Here is a 22712-nt window from a genome sequence, read left to right as displayed (position 1 = left end):
TTTCTGTGTATGGGTGTCTTGCCTGCATGATTGTGCACCATCAGCATGCAGTGAGTGCCCTTGGAGGCCAGAAGAGGGCATTGGATTCCCTGGAACTGAAATTGCAGATTGTTTTGAGCCATCCTGTGGATGCTGGGAACCAAATACCATTTCTCTTCAGGAGCTGCACTGCTAATAATTGCTGAGCTATCTTTCCAGTCTTTCTTCTCTCTCTCTCTCTCTCTCTCTCTCTCTCTCTCTCTCTCTCTCTCTCTCTCTCTCTCTCTCTCTCTCTCTCCAAGATAGGGTCTCTCTGTGTAACAGCCCTGGCTGTCCTGAAAAATTTAAAACAAGTGTTCTCTGACATCTAAAACAAAAACTACTTTAAGCAAGAGCTTGGCCAAGGGCATGCCCATTCATACATTAATTTGTGCCAATAATTTGGTTTGTATAGGTTCTTCTCTTCTCTGTTCCATCCTCTTGGTAATGGCCTACGAGGAAAGATATTTATCAATCACCTAACATTCTTTAAGAGACCACTCACAGGTCACCCCCAGCAATCACCAACTGCCAGTCTAAAGGGGAAAACTTAAAAAAAATTATTTATTTATTAAAGCATATTATTTTATTTTCATGTGTATGGGTGTTTTGCTTGCATGTGTTCAAACATTAAGTTATGAGGTCTGGTTGTGGAAGTACAATGGAAGTGTCATCATGTCTCAGCTCTAAGACAGATTTGTACAGAAAAGCCTTGGAGGACACTGACCCAGAGTGAGCCCTGGAGGTCAGTGCAGCTGGCGGTCAGCGGGACTCAGGAGAGACAATGGTCATCTGACTCCAGGTCCTGGGTCTGTATCACCATGCTCACACATGGAAAACACTGCTCCTCCCACGTAGCACAGGAGGCCTACCCTCTCAGAGCATTCAGGTTCTCCTGCACCTGCCTGTGAGTCATCTTTTGCCTGTTTGTCAAAGCCATGGATTGTGGATGGAGGTTACAGAGACCAACACTTGCTGAGAGAGGCCTTTGTGAGGATCGGAGGTCTTCCATCTATCTCTGCTGTCTGCACACACACACCATCACAAGCGACAATTCTAGCCATGGAGGGTGAGGATGGTAGACTGAAAGCATGAACCTGAGAGTCAGAATACAGTCTACCTATGGAGGGTAAGTGGTCAAAGCCTCTCAGAAGGTGACAGGCTGAACTGTCAGAGAGCAACGGGACTCTCACTTATTCAGTGTCACAACTGACACAGGACCCTGTGAGTGTGAAATCTGAAACGTAGTGTTATCCAAGGTGACCCATTCACTCTGAACATTCCCTATGAGTATTTTTTGCTTCATCGAGGCTACAACTGCCGAAATACAGAGGGCTAGAGCTAGGACACTTGATCCTGCTGGGTTGGTGATACAGACCCACCACACAGATACCTAGGCTGGTCAAGGCCTCTTGGCCTAGCCCAAGCACATGCATTGATCTGGAATGGGCTGGAGGAACTTCTCTTTCCTAGAGAGGCTCAGGGTGATGAAGACAGGGGACAGCTCAGACTCAGACACATGAGTGTGCAGTGGAGATGTTTGTGTGCTGTGCTTGAGATGGATCAGGACTTGTGCCTGCTGCATGAATACTCTTCTACTAATCTGCACCCCAGCTCTGAGTAGGACCTGCTCAGCTGAGGTTATAGCACAGCTCAGAGAGATAGTGTAGCCTTCTGCAGACCAGGGTTGCCCTTCCCTCTGCTGACATCACATGTGCCTTTGTTGTGCTTGCTCCAGATGGTCCAGATGACACGAACATATACCCCTCAGATACTCATTTCCATCCAAGGACAAACGTCAGCCTCTCCTGCCATGCATTTCGTCATGGGAAACCACAATCATCCTTCCATGAGGTTTTTATCCCTACCATCACTACTAATAATGGTGGATCCTATAACTCTCACGTCCAGAACTCTGCTATTGCCTCAATAGGACCACAGTGAAGAAAATTACAGGTCTTGGGAAATTGATCCCTGAAATGTCAACACTAAGCTTGAGTGAAGCCTTGCTTTATGAATAATACAGAGGTTAATAAGCTGGTGTCATGGGCACAAACAAATCCCAACCTTCTCACAAAATTCCAGCTGTGATCCTCCCTCCTTGCCTCTGTGATTTGTCTTGGATGACCCTGGATTGGTCTTGGAATGTGAGGAGGGCTTTCTCCTAGGTAGAGGAACTTCCTGAGAGCAGGGGCTGGGCTTAAGGTCAAGTATATTTCTCTTTCTGTCACTAACTCCTGTCTTCCTATCCCGTCCATTTGCTATCATGATCTCGATGACCCAGAAGGAACACCCAGTGCTCTGAACAATGCTCATGTTCCTTCACCCGAAATGCTCCCAGCCTGTCTTGTCTCACCTGGTGATTGGCTTCTGCTCTGATTCCAGAAGAGGCAGGTGATGGCTGTCCCTGGGAGGCCTGTCCCGAGTCAGGATGACACTTAGCTGCTTCATTAACTCCTCACAGTGTCTGTGGGCTCAGCATCTGTGAAGTGGGAAAAGTGAGACCCAGCGTAGACAATCCTTGATCTGTGCCCTGGCTCTTAGTGGACACCAGGACATGTGAAGAGCACAGTAAACAAAGAGGGACACTCATTTGGAGAATGTTGCAATTCCTTTGACATCCCCCTGTGGAGGAGGGGGAATTAGTAGTTTGAAACAGTGTCCTAGTCAGCATTAGCTGTCACCTTGACATAGTCTGAAGTCACCTGGGGCTGTGAACGTGTTCTGTGACAGATTGTCTTAATTGATGCAGGAAGGCTCAGGCTGATGTGGGCAACACCATCCCTAAGCAGATGGTTCTAGGTTGTATAAGGCAGACAGTGAGAGGATGAGCTAGGGAATTCGTCTTCAAGCAGCACATTGTCTGCCTTGACTTCCTTCATTCCTTCACTGGGACCCAAACTTAGAACCTTTGCTCTCCTGAACTGCTTTTGCTCAGGATGTATATATGTGTGTGTGTGTGTGTGTGTGTGTGTGTGTGTATACACACACATATATATATAAGTATATATATACAGCTAGAGAATGAATAGAAGAGTGTTGTACGGGGAAGAGCAGACAACAGCTTCATCTGAATCAATGTTCTCTGTACTCAAGAGCAGAGCCCCTCAGCACTCTGTGGGCAAAGAGAACAAATGACTTAGACACCAGAGATTGGGGAGCAAGTGTAGGTGCAGCCCTACATTAGTGTCCTCTCCTTTGAACCTGAAGAAAAATTTCCTAGTACTTTCCTTTGAAAATTTTGGGGGCACAAGGCTTCTACCGAGGACCCCCATCTTCTTCCAACTTTAGTCCAAGGCTTCCCAGGTCAAATCTGGAACACTACCTAGACCCACCAAACACTCAAACACTCAATGGAATCAGGAGTCCTGAAGAACACAGTGAACAGGACTACGGGTCCTGCATCCCACCTCTGCTGAGGGTGTCAGGGCAGTTCACAGTTAACTTGTTGGCCATGCCTGCTGTAACCCTAGACGTGAGATTGCAGTTCTTCCAGCGATCTCCAGGGGGCGATATCAGGACACTCACTCAACACTCAGAAACTTGTTTCTCTGAAAGATGGCCTTGCTTAGCAGACTGGTTTCCATCCCTGTCCCTACTAATGCGGAACTCCCTCCCTAGACCCCACTCTATTTCTTTTGTCTGAGATAACCTCTCTGCCTGGGGAACAAGAGATTCACCTCCTTCTTGGTATCTCTCATATGCAAATATAAGATTACCACAAGGGAATTACCTAGTCAAAGGACAAAGGTAACCTAGGAAGGAAAGGGAGGACATGGGCTCACCCAACACACAGCTTGGCCAACACAAGATGTTGCCTTGAAACCCTCCATGGAAAGGGAGCCTATAGTCCTTTCAAGGACACGCAGGTCACCTCAACTCCAACACCGAGAACATGAAACTCCTCACACAACTTCTGTTTCTGGCCCTCTCTTCTGGATGAGAACTTTGACTGGTGACACTGGTGACACAGGACTGATCTTCATTCCTATTGGTCATTCTTCTGGTCTCTTTCCAGCCTTCACAGTCATCTCTGTCACCTCTCTGCTGGGATTAAATAAATGCCACCTTCCCAGAGCATTGGGAACACAGGGCAGACTGGGTGCTCAGCTGGGTCTCTGTGTCATCAGGATGCATAGGCAGGATGGAGGCTCCTTCTGGAGCTGAAAGACCCAAGGCAAGGACACAGCCTGTGTCAGTCCTGGGATGAGCCATTGTTCTCTGAGGGCATGGGGATGCTTATCAGCCTTGTTGCTCAATGTGTTACTTGGAGGAGAAACATAAAGGGAAGTTGAGATGGATGCCAGAAGCACTGGGAGTGGAAGGGACAGAGCGGTGCCTTGCACATAAATACTACCACCTGCAGCCCACTGCATTCTGGGAAGTACTCCTGCACTCAGCTCAGAGGGAGGAAGGACAGCAGAGTGCCTTCAGAGCTGAGAGGGAGGACTGCACAGTGAGAAGAGAGATGGGGGTGTCCTTGGTGATCTGCCAAGAGGGCACACTCTGGCAGGGGCTCCTGCTCACAGGTAAGTGGACCCACTCTCTGAACGCATGAGGAGGGGAACTCAGAAGCAGGCTGGAGCCTCCTAAGTAGGACAGGTGCCTGAGATGAGACTCTGGGTTTCTGTTTGCTGTTGTGGGGCAGAAGGTACAGTGAGGGACAGAGGCTCAACAGCCTGGAGCTCTCAGTGGACTGGAGATGAGGAGGGGAAGAGAGAAGCCTCCAGCACTCAATATTCACAGTGAAGTACATTGGCCACTGTGTTCTGAAACCTGATGTCTCCACCCACGACAGTGTGATTCTCCAAATAGAAATCAAACAGGGGTGGGCCAGCAAGATGGCTCAGTGTGTGGAGACATGACAACCTGAATTCAGTCCTCAGCACCCACAGGGTAGACGGAGAGCACAGGCTTCTCTGCCCTCTACACAGATGCCGTAGCTTTCACCCACACATGGGCACACAGAGACACTTTTGTCCACACAGGTGTTATGGCGTACACTCACACTTGCACACACTGAAACATTTTCCTCCACACAGATTTGTGGCATACCTTTCACATGCACACATGGAGACATCTGCCTTCATAAATACATAAATACAATACATGAGTAAATATAAAATAATTTAATTCACATTTGAATATAATTACTGTCATTAAACTCCAAACTGGGAACTATGTAGATAATCCCATGGGGCCATATTCCACCTTCCTTCCCTCCTTCCTTCCTTCCTTCCTTCCTTCCTTCCTTCCTTCCTTCCTTCCCTCCCTCCCCCCTTCCTCCCCCCTCCTTCCTTCCCCCCCTCCTTTCTTCCCTTCCTTCCTCATTTCTTCCTTCTCTTTTCCTTTATTTCTTTATCTACCTGTGTCTGAATCTTTTCCAGGAACTTAACTTCACAAAAAGATCAGACTAATACCTGTCCTCACAATGCCCTTGTTCTAATGGACCTGATGTCAGTATATCGGAAAGGTGAAGCCATGGCTCGACTAGAATCACAAAGGGAATAGAGACAAATGACAGAAAGTGAGGACTCCCCAGAGGAGGTGTTCAGAGAGGCATTGCTCCTCACACCAAATACTCTACATGGGGAGGGATATGGGACACTGGGAGGGAACCAGGCAGACATCTGGGTAGAGGGTCCACAAGAGAGTTAATGACATACTTAGAAACTCTGAGTCAATAAAAGTCATGTTGCTTATGTCTACCAAGGAGGGTGGGCACAGCCCTGACCACACACCTAAGCTGAGTGATGATCACATCTGCTCAGTATTGGTGGTTTTTCTCTTCCTTTCTAGCCTCACTTTTAGGCTGCTGCCTATCCACCACTGACTATATCACCATTAAATCTGTCCCACCCCATGTGGCCAGTGGAGAAGACGTCTTTCTCCATGTGCACAATCTGCCAGGGGATCTTCTAGCCTTCGCCTGGTTCAAAGGGGCGACAAGCATGAACCATGGAATTGCATTATATGCACTGAACAAAAATTTAAGTGTGACAGGGCCTGCACATAGTGGTAGAGAGACAGTGTACCACAATGGATCCCTGCTGCTCCAAAGTGTCACCGAGAAGGACACAGGATTCTATACCCTACGAACCTTAAATAGACACGGAGAGATTGTATCAACAACAACCATGCGCCTTTATGTGTACCGTAAGTGAATCTGTGAATTCTGGGTTCAGGGTGGGGTTCATTTCGCTGGACACACACAGAGTGGCCTGTGAATTGCAACCATGTTTTGGGGCTTCAATATTCTGTGTGGGACACATATGGTGTAGAATAAAGGCAGTACATCAGAATTTTTCATTTGATTTCACTTTGAGAGCGATGTATGGTGGGTAACTTAGTCGAAGATATCAGCCTGGGTCTTGACCCTTGGGATTCTTACCAGGAATATGTATGTTCCTGAGAAAGACTCAGAGGCAATCACCATTGGGCCTGGTGGAGGATAATTTAGGATCCTCATGGAGTTGTGAGAACCAAGATGCCATGGCTCTGGACTTGTGCTCCAGATTCAACTCCAGCTAGCCCTGAGAAGAATTTTTTTTTACAAGTGTTGGATTTTGACTTCCTAATGGCAGGGAATAATGCTTTTTCAAGAGTCCAAGTCCTGCACCTTTGGAAACAGCCAGTGCTCTGCCATGAGAGACATGGTTAGTGTAGGTCCCCCAGACATCTCCAGAGACTGAATACAGAGAACATAATGGGATAGCTTCCCAGGCCTTTACCTATTGTTCTGGTGGACTTGAGACTTCACAGGAAGGTCAGGGAAACCAAGGACAGAAAGAGAGGACACAGGTCCTCCTGACAATTGTATTCTGGGGTCCAGCTCAAGAAATTCCATATGCAGGAAATGGTACAGGCTACGCTGATCTGACATCTCCCAGATGTGAACCTCAGCTCCCCTAGTGATCACCAGGGGTGGCATCAGGACACACAAACAGCTGGTGGGAATGAATTTGCCTGAATAAGGTCCTTACCTAGTAGGCTGGTTCTACCCCTGTTTTTTTCAGACCTGGAAATCATGGTCACAGTGTTCTCAGAACTCCTGGCTTCTTAATGTGTCTGCTACCCTGCCAGGTGATCATGCTCCATTGCTCCCTTTATGTGTTTCCTTTGGGAAGTAGACAATCTCCAAGGGGAATGAATTAGACAGAGGTCCAAGGTATCTCAGAAGACCATGGAACACACGGGCAGACCCATTACTCAGCTCAGCAAACAGAGTGGGAGCATGGTCTTGAACTTTTGCATGAGACAAAGGAGCTCACAGATTGTTTTTTCAATACAAGTCTTTTATTGTCCCAAAAGACACCCCAAATCGTATTAAAATTCAGGATCTTGTTTCTGGAACTGGTAACTTAGGTCTACTCATCAGTCTGCTGCACGGTTCCCTTTTCAGACACATAGATACCATCCAAAAACTTCCTGATATCCTTGTTCTTAACTGTTGTGGCCTGCTGTATCAGAGCCGCCGAGTTTGAAACAAGTTCAATATCAATTCCTTCAAGGATTAATTCATCCTTCTGGGCTTAAGAGACAGAACAAGCAACGCCTGTCCTCATGCGAACCCTGCGGATATATTTTTCACCCAAGAAATTTCAGATTTCAACCAAAGACCCATTCTCCTGAATAACGACGTTGATGGGGAAGTGAGCATACACGGACCTCATCTTGTAGCGGAAGCCCAGTGTAACACCCTTGATCATGTTTTGAACGTGGCTGCAGATGGTTCTGACAGTGGCCAGTTCCTTCCTGTTGCCCCACCATTTGTCAACCCGGAGCCTCTTCTTCTTCTTCCCAAGAAGGCTCAGCTCTACATTGATGTGATTGAAGTCCCTCTGGAGGGTTCCTCTGGGGCCCTTCACAATGACTGTGCGCCCCTTCAGAGTGGTGTCCCCATTCTCTGGAATGTCGACCGTCTGATTGCTGAGAATGGTCTTCATTCTCGCAGTAGATGGGGCAAAGAGGAGCTCACAGCTTTTGTCCAGGAAACAGGTCACCTCCTCCCACACATTCAGGATGTGAGACTCCTGACCCATACTGGGTCTTTGAGCTTGGTCAGAACTTTGGTTGGTGTCTCCATTGAGAATAGATTTGATATCTTCCCATCCATCACTCAGCTGGGCCCTTTGGAGCCTCACAGATATCTCTGTCACCTTCCTGCTGGGATCAAACTCCACATTTACTGAACATTGAGAATACAGGGCAGACTGCACGGCCAGATGGGTTTCTGTGTCACACAGTTGTGCAATGTTATCTTTTGGTGCTTAGAGACCAAGGCCAGGACACAGCAGAGTGCAGCCCCAGGGACAGCTGTTATTTTCTACATCACAGGGATGGTCATTACCCTTGACTCTCGCCGTGTCCTAGAGGACAGAAACATAAGGAGAGAGGAGAGAGGGACACTGAGCATCACTGAGAGTGAATGGGCAGAGCAGCGTTTTGAACACAGACACACCCACATTTCATGGGACTCTTACAGGTATCCAATTTTTTTCTAGGTTTGCTTTCTTTCTTCCTTCCTTCCTTCCTTCCTTCCTTCCTTCCTTCCTTCCTCCCTTCCTTCCTCCCTTCCTTCCTTCCTTCCTTTCTCTCTCTCTCTCTCTCTTTCTAAAAAAGACAAATTGAGATTAATTAATTAATTAATTATGTTTATAATGTCCCAGTCTTTGTCGACTCGAAAAAAATGTAGCTAGAAGGTGAATTCAGGTGTTAGCTGCAACCCCAAGAGGAACACAGCAACAACAATGCCAGAGAGTGAAGACTCAGGGTCTGTAGGAAAGAGGTTGAGCAGGCAGCCCCCCCAACACCACCCACTGTAAATGTGAGCGGGGATCTTAGGGCAGTAAACTGGAGCAATATTGACAACTGAAGAAAGAAAGCCATATATCAAAATGATAAATGCAGGGACACTGAGAACACAGATACCATGTGCTGATCTCCACCAAGTAAGACTGGGAGACACTCACCCACAATGCTAGGCTGAGCAATAAATGCAGCTCCTCAGGAAACAGGGTCTCATGGCTCACCGTCCTTCCTTCTAGCTTTCCTTTGGACCTGTGGGCGCCTTGACACTTCTGCCCAGCACACCGTTGAATCAGTGCCACCCATCGTTGCTAAAGGAGGAAGTGTTCTTCTAGTTGTTCACAATCCACCAGAGAATATTGTAGGCTTTATCTGGTTCAAAGAGATGACTGTGTTCAAGAAAGTTTTGATTGCTCAATACATAATAGACAGGAAATCAACTGTGTGGGGGCCCGCATACAGTGGCCGAGAGACGTTGCACAGTGACGGATCCCTGCTGCTTTATGCTGTCACTCAGAAAGACTCTGGACTGTACACTCTACGGATCCTGAGAACAGACATGAGAAGTGAAGAAGCACAGGTGCAGCTCCGCGTCCGCAGTAAGTGATTCTCTGTGATCATTCAGAGCTGGGTGGGGCTTAGACACACAGGACTGCTGTGGCTGGCTTAGCCTCCTTCCCTCTTCTCTGCACGGTGTCCCCAGGTGGAGGTTTGAGTACTTAGTACAGGACACACTGGTAAAGACAAATAGATCAGCTTCCATCTAATGAATCCACCTGCATCAAGGAAGACCTTGATGGAAAGTAACTCAGCCAGAGACAGTCCAGTCTCTTGGGGCTCTGGACCAGGGAGCCATGAATCCTATCATCTTTCAAAGGCTGATTTAAAGTGACCCATGGGATCATTTTCTAGTGCTCTACTCTTACATCTTTTCAAAGCAGATAGGGAAAATGGTTTTAGAACATCCATGTCAAACTGGGGTATTTATTAGCTTCAAATTGAGTGTTATAAATAAAATCCAGGAACCTGGTGCAGAGACCTGGAAGAAGTGCTTCCTATTGGCTTGCCTTTCATGCTTGTTCAGTCAGGTCTCTTCTATTACATATAACTCCTAGCCCAGGGCTTGAACTGCTTGTGTTGGTCTGATTCTTTTTATATCAACCCTCAATTAAAAATGTACTATAGTTTTGCCCACAGGCCAATCTGGTGGTGGTATTTTCAACTGAAGCCTTGTCTTGCCAAATGATTGTAGCTGGGTCAAGTTGGCATAAAACCAGACAAACTGGTACCCAAGTACTGTTGCACAAGGAGGGGTCCCATGTTTGTCCCGGCCGCCAGGCTAGCTTACACCTGAAATTATCACACAGAAACTGTATCAATTAAAACACTGCTTGGCCATTAGCTCTAGCCTCCTATTGGCTAGAGCTCTCACATCTTGATTTAACCCATTTCTATTAATCTGGGTTCACCATGAGGTAGCAGCTTACCGGGAAAGATTTAGCATGTCTGACCTGGTGTATTCATGCTGGCTCTCTGACTCTGCTTTCTGCCTCCCAGAATTCAGTTCTGTCTCCCCGCCTACCTAAGTTCTGCTCTATCACGAGGCCCAAAGCAGTTTCTTTATTAACCAATGAGAGCAACACAAATACAGAAGGACCTCCTTCAACAAAGTACTAGTACCCAAGTACCCAAGCCTTTTAAAGACTTGAGCCTATCTTGAAGATCACACTGATCCCAGTCCTCATGCAGTCCCAGACCTAAGGGTTACCTGACAGTGAAGCAACTGCATCTATTAGGTGAAGTCAGGGGTTGAGTGTCACCTCAAAAGAAACAAGAAAAATCCTGGTCTCTTGAGTTCAGGGGAGGTATCATCTCAAACCCATGTGTATGAGTGTGAACAGTATCTTGCTGAGGGCAGTGAGGGAGCAGCTATGTAGACACCCAAGGGGACAGTTCCATGCAGAGGACATCACGGTTTCAGGGGCACTGTGGAAAGGAGGAAGTCATGTTTCTGCCCTTCATTAAGTGGGTTACACACACACACACACACACACACACACACACACACACACACACACACCCCTGCTGAGTGATGAGCCCATCAGCTCAGGATGGAGGTCACCATCTATTCAAAAGTACAATGATCCACAAGTGATGGATTTTTTTCTTTTCCCTTCCAGCTTCCCCTTCTCCATGCTGCAACCCTCTTGCTTCTTCCCAATTCATGATCGAAGCGGTGCCTCAGTATGCCGCTGAAGGGGAAGGCATTGTTCTCCAAGTTCATAATCTTCCACAAGATCTGCTAGCCTTTACCTGGTACAAATCAAAGAATAACATCCAGGTCCTTAAAATTGTAGAATACAGCAGAGCCACAAATTCCATCTTCTGGGGGACTGAAGGCAGAAGAAGAGGGATGGTGTTCAGTGACGGATCCCTCATGTTCCACGTCACTGAGAAGGATGCAGGAATGTACACACTAGAAGTTTTAAACAAAGAATTCAAAATTGAAAGAGCATACGTGGAATTTTATGTAAAGAGTAAGTGACTCTCTGTGGTCTTCAACTGCTTGAAGTATTTGATTCCAATTCATACACTAACCTGTCAGGATTGGGCTATGCCTGCCCTCTCCCCCACTGCATTGTGTCCCCACATTGGGATTTGGGCCCCTACTTCAGCACACACTTGGGGTAGACAAACTAAGTAGGTTAGAACCCCTCACCTGTTTTTTACCTTAAGAGAGGAGGACCTGTGCTGTGTAAACTCAGCCCCAGGTTGTTAGCTGCAGCCCAGACACTTGGAGTTCTCACCATGCACATGTCCCCATAAAGACTCTGTGGGAGTCAGGCAGGCACTGGCTGATGAAGCCATGGGGTCCTCACAGAGAGCATCAGGAAGCCCTGACTCCAAAACTTTCCCCATAGCTGGATTCAAGGTGTCACTGGGGAGCTGTCAGAGCTAACAGGGACCAGGGCTTTACTGACTATTCAAGATATGGAACTGACTGTCCCATAGAGTGTAGAACCAGCTGTGTACTGCCATGAGAGCTGCAGTTAGATAGGCCACCTGTGCATTCCTTTTGTTTCTCAGTGGGCAGGTGTCCAGGCCATTAGCCTATTGCTCTGATGGACTTATGAGACTTCACAGGAAGGTCAAAGCACCAAGGGAAGTAACATAGGAGGCAGCTACTCCAGATCCCTTCTTCACTGCAGGGGTCCAGTCTAGAAAATTCTCTTCTGCAGCTAAATAGTAGCAGATGCTCCTGATGTCAGCAGCTCCCCCACCCCAAGCTCGGATCATTGCTCATAAGTAAGCTTACCTCATGGACACGGCAATGATCATGCACTGTGTTCCCTATTACAGGGAAACTGAGGCAGGAAACAGTGCCTGTAGAAGGGTCCCACACTCCCTGCATGGCAGATCCAAAGCACAAGCCATGTCAATAGTCAGAACTACATATTCTCCCCATTGGAAACTTTATAAAGTCTGTACCAAAGAGGGCCTGGTTGAACTCTCTGGATGACTGTCATTTGGTATTGTCCTCTGTTTCTTCACAGAGTCTGTGACACAGCCCTTTGTGCGAATCAGTGACACAACAGTCACAGGAGGTACATCTGTGATCTTCTCCTGCATTTCACCCGACACTGATGTCTTCATCCGTTGGATCTTCAATAACCAGAGTCTGCCTCACCTAGAGAGGATGACTCTGTCCCCAACAAAGTGTGGACTCAGAATAGATCCTGTCAGGAGGGAGGATGCTGGAGAATACAAGTGTGAGGTCTCCAACAGAGTTAGTTCGAAGACTAGTCTCCCAGTCACCCTGGATGTGATGAATAAGTGACCTCTCCTCTCATCCTACAGCAGAGTGGGAGGGGCATTTCTTTCTTTTTTTTTTTAATTAAATCACCACTTGGCTCATTAGCCCTGGCATCTTTTTAAAAATTTATTACATTTAAAAATACCAATTAAAATTCCCACTCCTTCCCCTCCTACACCCACCCACCCCACCCCCATCTAATCCTAAGAGAGGGTAAGGCACTTTGCTTTGTGGAAGGTCCAAGGCCCTCCTTACTACATCTCGGCTGAGCAAGGTATACATCCAAAGAGAATAGGATCCCAAAAAGCCAGTACATGCAGTAGAGATAAATCCCAATGCCACTGCCAGTAGCCTCTCAGTCTGCCCCAGTCATACAACTGGGGCACATTCAGAGGGACTAGTTTGGTCCTATACTTGTTCCTTCCAAGTACAGCTGGAGTTGTTGAGCTCCCATTAGCTCAGGTAAACTGTTTCAGTGGATGAACCCTTCATGGTTTTGAACTTTTTGCTCATATTCTCATTCCTTCTACTTTTCAACTGGACCTTGGGAGCTCAGTCCAGTGCTGCAATGTGGATCTCTGCCTCTGTTTCTGTTGTTGGCCAAAGGTTCTATGGTCATATTTAAGATAATCATCAGCCTGACTACGGGGCAAGGCCAGTTCAGGCACCCTCTCCTCTATTGCTTAGGCTCTTATCTGGGGTCATCCTTGTGGAATCTTAAGAGACTCCACTCCTACATAAAGAGCTTTAGGTAATTAAAGAGTTCTGAGAGAAGGAGAGTCAGTGTTCTCCAGGGCTGAGACCCTGATAAATTATCTAATCCCACGTGGTCAGCCATAAAAAAATATACCTATGGGCAACACTAAATGGAACCAGCATATTGTATTTATACATTTATTTATACATGGATACATGGATATATGTGATAATAATTAAAGAATAAGTCAAGAAGTTGAGAGGAGGCAGAGTGGGAGAGGGAGGGGTAGGAAGGATGTAATTATAATATGCATGTAGAAAATTCTATAAGATGTACTTTTAAAAGCTTTAAAAATAAGTAAAAATAAGAGAGAGCTAGAGACAGTGAGGAAATAAGAAATAGATAAAAAGATACAAAGAGAATGATCATGGAGAGGGGTTGAGAATCCTCTTCTAAGAACACCCTCCATTTCTGGGCAACGTCTTGGAGCAATTGTCTTGTGCTCCACTGAACAACAGAACGTTCTGATCTTTGATAATCTTTTAGCTGTGGTGGAAGTTTCACACAATATGATGTAGTTCAGTGCAGTGTAAGTGACAAGGAAGATGGAGGAGCCAGGTATGGTAAACTGAGTATTCTGGCTTTAGCACAGACAGCTCTTATATTCTGTCCTAGAGTGAGATATGGACTTATTAAGGCCATGGGAATGTGGTCTAAGCTTCAGACCTGTGTCTTAACACAAAGGTGAGGTGATCATGCATTGACAGTAAATAAGAGGAGGGGAACTCAGAAAATAGCTGTGATTTCCTAAGATAAGAGCCTGGGGGGGGACTCAGAGTTTGTATTTGCAGAGTTGTTGCAAGGAGGGACCACTTGTTCTTCCTGGCTGCCCAGAACTGAAATAATCACTCAGAGATTATATTAATTAAATCACTGTTTGGCCCATTAGTTCTCACTTCTTATTGGCTAACTCTTATATTAATTTAACCCATTTCTAGTAATCTGTATATCACCATATGGCAGTGGCTTACCAGCAAAGATTTGGCAAGTCTACCTCCAGTCATAGATCCATGGTATCTCTGACTCTGCCTTTCTTCATCTAAGCATACAGCTTAGCTTTCCCCCACCTAGTTCTGTTCTTCCCTGCCATAGGCTCAAAGCAGTTTCTTTATTAACCAATGAAAGCAACACAAAGACAGAAGAACCTCCTACACCATTTCCCCTTTTCTGTTTAAACAAAAAAGAAGGCTTTAATTTTAACATAGTAAAATTACGCATAATAAATATAGGTATCAAGTAAGAACTGCAGTTACAATATTTATATCTACTTTATCTTTTATCATAACTAAGGAAAACTCTAACTATAGCTATCTATCTAGTCTTCAGCTCCATCAAAGACTCCAGAAGGATATAATATTACTTAAGTCAACAGGAAGTGCATTGTAAGCAACTTCCATAACTCTAGAAATGACAGAGACATCTTGCTGCCTGGACAGTCTCTCAAAGTTTTTCTCTACTGTTGGGGGCATCCATCTTCAGCCTACAGGTTCATAGTATCCAGAATATTTTTCCATGAAGCAGGAAATTTCAAAGATAGTTCAGTCACTTTTTTTTGTAACCTGAAGAATGTCTCACAGACTCTGTAATGAAGCAGGAACCCTGAAGGATTGTCTCACCTGTAGTCAAGTTCAGCATTCATTTCTCTGCAGGTACTGCAGGTCCAGTTAAGCAGTGCAGACAAGAGCAGTTTCTTGCCCAAATGGCAAACCAACTCCATAAGGAGCCTCTTCAACGCCCATCTTCCTCTTGAAGTAGCTTGGTGCTGCCAGGAGCAGATGTGTCTCGCTGTCATGGAAAGTCCTAAATTTTCAAAAAACATTTTAAATGCCATATTCTGAAGGTCTCTGAAAGATTTGAAGAATACTTATCTAAATGATATATATCTCTATACATCTAGAAAATCTAACTAACATGGCTACAAGCTTGACTATTATAGATGATTAATTAACCTGTATTTCTTAATTATACATTATATTTTAAAATGAACTCCACAAACACAGCAACTTAATTAAGATCAATACTTATACATATAATGAAATTGACCTTAAATTTGTATCAATAAACCAAGATCCATTCCAATGCAAATTATTTATATCTATATCATATCCCCCTTTAAATGTAAACAAACATTTATAGGCAATATTTGTGAATATGGGCATAGAATTTTCCATATTGTTTCCTGCTGTTTGGGGGTGCTGTTAATCAGGTCTTTCATGGTGCATCATGTGTACTAGGTTCATCTCAGTTGCCAGTTGGGTGAAGTAATTTTTTTGAGGGTGTTCACAGTGACCTTTCAGGGGGATGCAGTCTATCAAACCATATTAGCCCAGAAGTAATCCACAGGTTCTCATCTTCTGTGAAAACAAAAGAAGAACCTCTTTTCCAAAGTACCATATCTTAGACCCAAATTCTGAAGTCAAGCTACCTTTATAATATACATTCTGGTTTAGCTTTGCAGCCCATACAAAGAAATGTCTCTCTGTACTTAGCTCCTCCACTGTCAAAAAATTCAAATAAAACACAATAATATACACAATCCAGACTCTCTGTGAATTTTCCATCTTTAGGGGGCTCGTTTTTACTCTATTACTTTTTAATATTTATTTTATTATTTTTATACCTTTAATCTATGACTGTCTGTACTCTGTCTTTTTAAAGACTTTACCTTTTAAAAAAGCATTACCTTTATTTTATGACTCTCTATACTCTTTCTTCACTCTTCCAAACCTACATATATTTATCCAATATTATGACCCATTTATAGGTCTTTTATGTCTGAATCTGTCCTACTGTGTTCTATACTGTCCAGGAGCACTTCTTAAAATGCTAAACACTTCTTAAAAACTTAAGCTGCATTATTGCTCGGGTAATACGGTCAGTACCTGCTTGCTCTACCTAGTCCAGCATGGCAGAGCTGGTAGCACCTCTGAGCTGTGCACACCACTCCACTTCCAGGCACACAGCCAGTCCATGCTGCCATTAAGCATGCTGCAGCAGTCTGCTCACAAACCCCACTTAAATGCTCTATAGCTGTACTGAAGGGGAACCTCAGCCAATCACATTCAGTTTTGGGCGTGTTCCCCTTGGGCCAAAAGAAACATATAAAACATCTGTGTGCATTTGTTTTTCCTCTTTGTTTTCCTGTGCTCTGCTGGAACCCTGGCTTTGTAAGCTCCCCTTCTTTCCCTTATTAAAGCTGAATATTTTATATTAAAGCTAGTCTGGTTAATTCTATTGACCGCTTGTCAACAGTTTGGAGTTCTGTACATGGGGCTAGCGGCTTCCTCCCCCCTTGCAGGAGAACTCTGATCTGCGAGCTTCTGTGCTGTGGGGATTTTTTTTTTTGATTGAGGTATCACTTGAATTCTATGGGTAGCCCAGCCTGCAGCTTTCCTGATCTGCCGGAGACAAGCAGTTACTACCTGCGTCCCAACATTCGAGCTTGTACAGCTGCTGCTGAATGAGCATGACCCTGCTGCCCTCACAATGTGCACCTGGCTGGCTTCCATGCCGGAGCTGCCGCCACTGCCTCCGCTGGTGCTGCAGACTTGGTTTGGTGCTCCCACCGTCAGCCTGCCCATAGCAACGAGGCTTATGAGCAGTTACTGCCTGTGCTGCGATGGCGGAAGTAAGATGTGAGCAACCAAGCAGGGGAGCGAGCCAGCAAAAGGACCACAGGGCACGTGACTCAACCTGAGCGGGCTTCCACGGCCACTCTATCCCCTCAGGCTGCGTCCTCTCCATCTATCTATAACCCACACAGCACACACAACATGGTCTGTGAGCTTATATTTTTTTCAGAATTCTTTTCCGGCTCTGACTTCCTAGTCAGACGTGGACTCAGTTGCACCTACCACCTACTGGCAGGCAATGGTCATTACACGTAAAACTTCTTTTAATCAAAAAATAAATACAGATTTGATTGGACATGTCTGACAATATCAACGTTGAAGCCTTCTACAGCCTATTTAACTACACTATGGCTGAGATATTGCAGGATACATATGATGATCCCATTGGTTGGATATTTATAGGGCTTGCCATTTTTCTCATTTTTGGTTTCTTCCTTATATGGTCTGATAATAGAGAAATGATAAAGTCCTTACAGAATGAATCCAGGATTCTTAGGGCAGAGGTTGAATGCTTAAGAAAGGGCACAACTGTTTTGAGTGACAACTTTCACATGGTTGAGGTAATTTCAAAAACAATTCAGACTGACACCAACCTCCTCAAGAAAGAGTTTGATGTTCTGAAGAAAGTAAATAGATCTTTGTCTAATATGACTCTGTCAACTGAGCAAAATTTAGAAAAGTTAAAGTCTGATATTAAGGAGAGATTCACTGCTGTGGAGGAGGGAACAGCTGATTTGGATCGTAAACTTCAGTCCCTGTCTGTAGGTGCTGAGACTTTATCTGAGAAGATTCAAACTGCTGAATGTATCAATCAGACTTTGTCAAAAGGAAATGACAGATTGGCTGACAGAATTTCAATACAAGAAGGCACAATTCATGCCATGAAAATTCTATCCAAGGATGAGATATTATCTATATTGGACAAACTTCATACCTTAGAATCCTCCATGAAGGCCTTGAAGCATAATTCTGGACAGGAGATTCAGGCCTTGCAGAAGGCAATGGTAAACAGATTTAAAAATATTGAGGAAAATATAGACTCTGATGAACAGGAGCAAATGGTAGAAAGGCAAAATTTAACTCCGTCAATGAGTAAAACTCTCTGGGATAATTTCCATAAAGTTCTACCTGCCTTTTCAGTAATAACATCAGAGAAGGTGACTGGTTCCAAAAACCCTAGGGTCATCAAGGAACATACATGGGAACCCGTCCATATGAATGATCTGAAAGAAATTAAACAAGCAGTTACAAAATTTGGGCTACATTCTTCCTTTGTTAGAGAAATGCTCAAAACTTGGTCTATAAGTAACAAGGAAACCCCCTACGATTGGGTACTATTAGTATCAGCTGTTCTAGAGAGCGCATCACAATTGCATTGGAAATACATGTCTAGACAAGAGTCTAGACTTTTAGAACAGCAGGAAAGAGTGAAGGGAATTGACATTTCCCTAGATCAAATTCTAGGTGAAGGACTTTTCTCTGATCCTCTAGAACAAGCTAATTATGATGAACACACCTTATCCATATGTACTACAGCAGCCTTAAAGGCTTGGGACAGGGCTCAAGACCCAGGACAGAGAATGGAATCATATATCAGAGTTAAACAGGGTCAGAGAGAACCCTTTAGTGACTTTTTACAAAGACTAACTAAAGCTGTACAAATAGGGATATCTGACCAAGAAACAAGACGTATAATAATTGGGCCTTTGGCTTATGAGAATGCCAATGTGGAGTGCAAAAGATCTTGGGGCCTTTAAAGATCACATCAGTGCCTTTGGAGAATGGGTCTTGCATACAATGAATGTTGATACATTTGACTATGGCACTGAAGCATGGGTAGAAGTAGCAATTTCTAATGTTAACAGAAGGCCTCAAGATAACAAATGTTTTAATTGTGGCAAAATGGGACATATGAAAAGGAATTGCAGACAACTGATTTCCAGAAATAATAATAATTCCTCTTCTTGAAATAACAGACATAGGAGAACTCAGACTTCAGGTTTATGTAGGAGATGTGGAAAAGGCAGGCATTGGACAAATGAGTATAGATCAATAAGAGATAGACAAGACAACCTGTTACCATCAGGAAATGCAATGAGGGGCCTCTTGCAGGCCCCCATGGAGAATGTGATCCAGTCATTTCCAGTTACTGCAGAGAACATACCTCGTCAGGAAAATTAGAAAGCCCCATGCCTGCTGTTAAAAGCAAAAATGGCCTGAAGGATGAGTTACATGTATTTTGACAGACTTCTGTAAATGAACAAAGACCAAAGTTAAGAGTGTGTATAAATGGCGTTTTTATTACTGGCCTCTTCAAGACGTAAATGTTCAGTTCCTGGGAATTGAAACCCTATCTCGAGTAAGGCAAAGCACAAGATGGGTTGAATGCATAGGGACAGAAGGACAAATAGGAAAACTAAGGCCATATACAGTCAATATTGCAGTGAATTTATGTGGCTGTGACCTATTGCAGCAATGGAATACCCAAATTAACATTCCTGTTGCTTCTAGAGCCTATATTTCTGAGGAAAATATTAAAAGATATTACAGGTGGTGGAAACCGGCCATTTGGGCTGTACAAGAACACAAAGCAACTGATGGCCCTTCAGAGATACCAACAGCCCTGCCTCTAAAATGGTTGACTGAGAAACCAATATGGACAAAGCAATGGCCTTTAACTGAGGAAAAGTTGCAGGCTTTAGAACAGCTGGTACAAGAACAATTAGATGCTCGACATATAGAAGAATCTACTAGTCCTTGGAATTCTCCTGTATTTGCTGTTAATAAAAAGTCTGGTAAATGGAGAATGGTGACAGATCTCAGGGCTATCAACAAGGTTATTCAACCTATAGGCTCTTTGCAATCTGAAATTCCTCTGGCCTCTTTATTACCCAAATGATGGGCTCTCATAGTTATTGATTTAAAGGTTTGTTTCTTCAATATACCTTTACAAGAAAAAGATAGAGAAAAGTTTGCCTTCACAGTGCCTACTTGTAATAACTCTCAACCTACAAGGAGATACCAGTGGACCGTCCTCCCACAGGGCATGTTGAACAGTCCTACCCTGTGCCAATACTTTGTAAATCAACCATTGGAAAATATATGCAAGAAATTTCCCAAGTCTATAATTTATCATTACATGGATGACATTCTGTTGTCTGATTCAAACATGGATACCTTAGAAAGACCGTTTGAAGAAGTAAAAATAGTTTTACCTAAATGGGGATTGCAGATTGCTCTGAAAAAATACAGAGAGGAGATTCTGTTAATTATATAGGCTATAAAATAGGTTTAAAAAATTAAGACACAAAAGGCACAAATTAGGAGAGATCAGTTGCAGACTCTTAATGACTTTCAAATGTTGTTAGGAGACATTTCCAGCCTACGACTGGCTAGGATAACATCTGATATGATAATTCATTTAAATAAAACCTTGGATGATGATAAAGACTTAAACAGTCCCAGAGAATTAACAGCTGAAGTAGAAAAGGAACTGACAATGGTTGAAGAAAAATTACAGGAGGCACATGTGGATAGGGAGAATCCAGAGCTTACTTGTATTCTGGTCATATTGCCTTCCAAAATTTTTCCTACAGGAATTTTAATGCAGAGAGATGATATTATCTTAGAATGGATCTTTTTACCACATAAACCACGTAAAAAAATTAAAAACATATGTGGAAAAAGTCTCTGAATCAATTATAAAAGGCAAATTGAGACTTCGTCTAGCAGGCATAGACCCAGCAGAAATTATAGTACCTTTCACTGCTGATGAACTAAGAAAGTTATGGGAAGATGACGAACCTTGGCAAAAAGCTTGTGCTAATTTTTTGGGAGAAATTAATAACAACTACCCAAAAAGCAAGAGGCTTAACTTTATAAAGAGAACTTCTTGGATTCTTCCTCGAATCATCCATAATATTCCAATAACTGGAGCCTGTACATTTTATACTGATGCTAATAAATCAGGGAAGGCAGGTTACAAATCAGAAGACTTGAGTAAGGTGGAACAAAGTCCTTATAATTCTGTTCAGAAGGCAGAATTATATGCCATTCTTATGGTGGTAAGGGATTTTAAAGAACCTCTTAATATATTTACTGACTCACAATATGTAGAAAGAGTTATCTTACATATTGAAACTGCTGAATTTATACCTGATGATACAGAACTAACCTCATTGTTTATCCAGGTACAAGACATGATCAGGAACAGGCTTTGCCCTATGTATATAACACACATCTGATCCCATACGGGTCTGCCAGGTCCTCTAGCACAAGGTAATGTAGAAATTGATCAATTGTTGATTGGTAGTGTGCTGCAGGCCTCTGAATTTCATAAAAAACATCATGTCAATAGCAAAGGCTTGAAGAAAGAGTTTTCTATTACATGGCAGCAAGCTAAGGAGATTGTAAAGAAATGCCCTACTTGCTCTTTCTATAACCAAACACCACTGCCTGCAGGGGTTAATCCAAAGGACACTCAAAGGCATGAAATCTGTCAGATAGATGTGTTCCACTTTGCAGAATTTGGCAAATTAAAATATGTACAACATATCATTGACACTTATTCAGGTTTTCAATGGGCAACTGCTTTAAGCTCAGAAAAAGCTGATTCAGTAATCACTCATTTATTAGAAGTTATGGCCATCATGGGTATACTTATACAAATAAAGACGAATAATGATCCAGCTTATGTCTCTAGGAAAATTAAATGTTTTTTTGCTTATTACAATATTAAGCATGTTACAGGTATACCATACAATCCTACAGGTCAAGCAGCCATAGAACGATTTAATCGAACTATAAAGGATATATTAAACAAACAGAAAGGGGTGGAAAATACCCCCATAAAGAGGTTACATAATGCTTTATTAACCTTGAATTTTCTCAACGCTAATGAGAAGGGTACAACGGCTGCAGAAAGACATTGGATAATGGAAAAGTCTGCTGAATTAAATCAACCAGTTTATTTCAAGGATGTGCTGACCTCGCAATGGAAGCCAGGAGATGTGCTGTGTTGGGGAAGGGCTTATATTCTTGTCTCCACAGGAGAGGAAAAATTGTGGATACCATCAAAATTAATGAAGGTTCGGTTTGAAGAGGAAAAGCCCCTTGGAAAAGAAAAATAACAATTCATACCCAAGGATGATGATCATACTGATGGTAAGAAAAACATACAGGTTGGGGGCAGAGTTCTTTTCTTATCTCCACAGGAAAACACTCATCTTTAAAGAATTTAAGGGACCTGGATATTTAAATACTGATGGATGGAAACTAGTTATGACCCACTAAGGATCAGCAATAAAACTAAATAGGTTTCGTAAGTATAATTTTTTTTAATATGTCTTAATGAATATTTCTTTATAAATATGTAGAGCTGATTTTGGAGTTGGACTATGGCTCAGTCCCTCTTCAATTCCAAGCCTGTTGATAAGAGATATCTCAGAGTTTCTGTCTCAGGTCAGGAGCCATGATATGGGACAGAATAATAATAATAATAATAATAATAATAATAATAATAATAGTAATGATACTTGATAAACTTTCTTTTACTTTCCTCATATCTGTTTTCTGCCTTTATTACACCTTTCATTGAATATATATATATATATATATATATATATATATATATACATATATATATATGTCTGTATATGTCTTTGTAGATAATGTTTAACTTTAA

The 22712-nt window shown here is 43.4% G+C and overlaps 1 pseudogene; it reads right to left on the bottom strand.

Moving 5' to 3' along the window:
• Positions 1-7365: 7365 nt before the first annotated feature.
• Positions 7366-7964, bottom strand: LOC119821197 (annotated as a pseudogene).
• Positions 7965-22712: the final 14748 nt, after the last annotated feature.

This window comes from Arvicola amphibius, chromosome 8 (assembly GCF_903992535.2).
Source record: "Arvicola amphibius chromosome 8, mArvAmp1.2, whole genome shotgun sequence".
NCBI lineage: Eukaryota > Metazoa > Chordata > Mammalia > Rodentia > Cricetidae > Arvicola > Arvicola amphibius.
The sequence above is the reverse complement of the archived record's forward strand: the minus strand, read 5'-3'. Positions and strand labels throughout refer to the sequence as shown.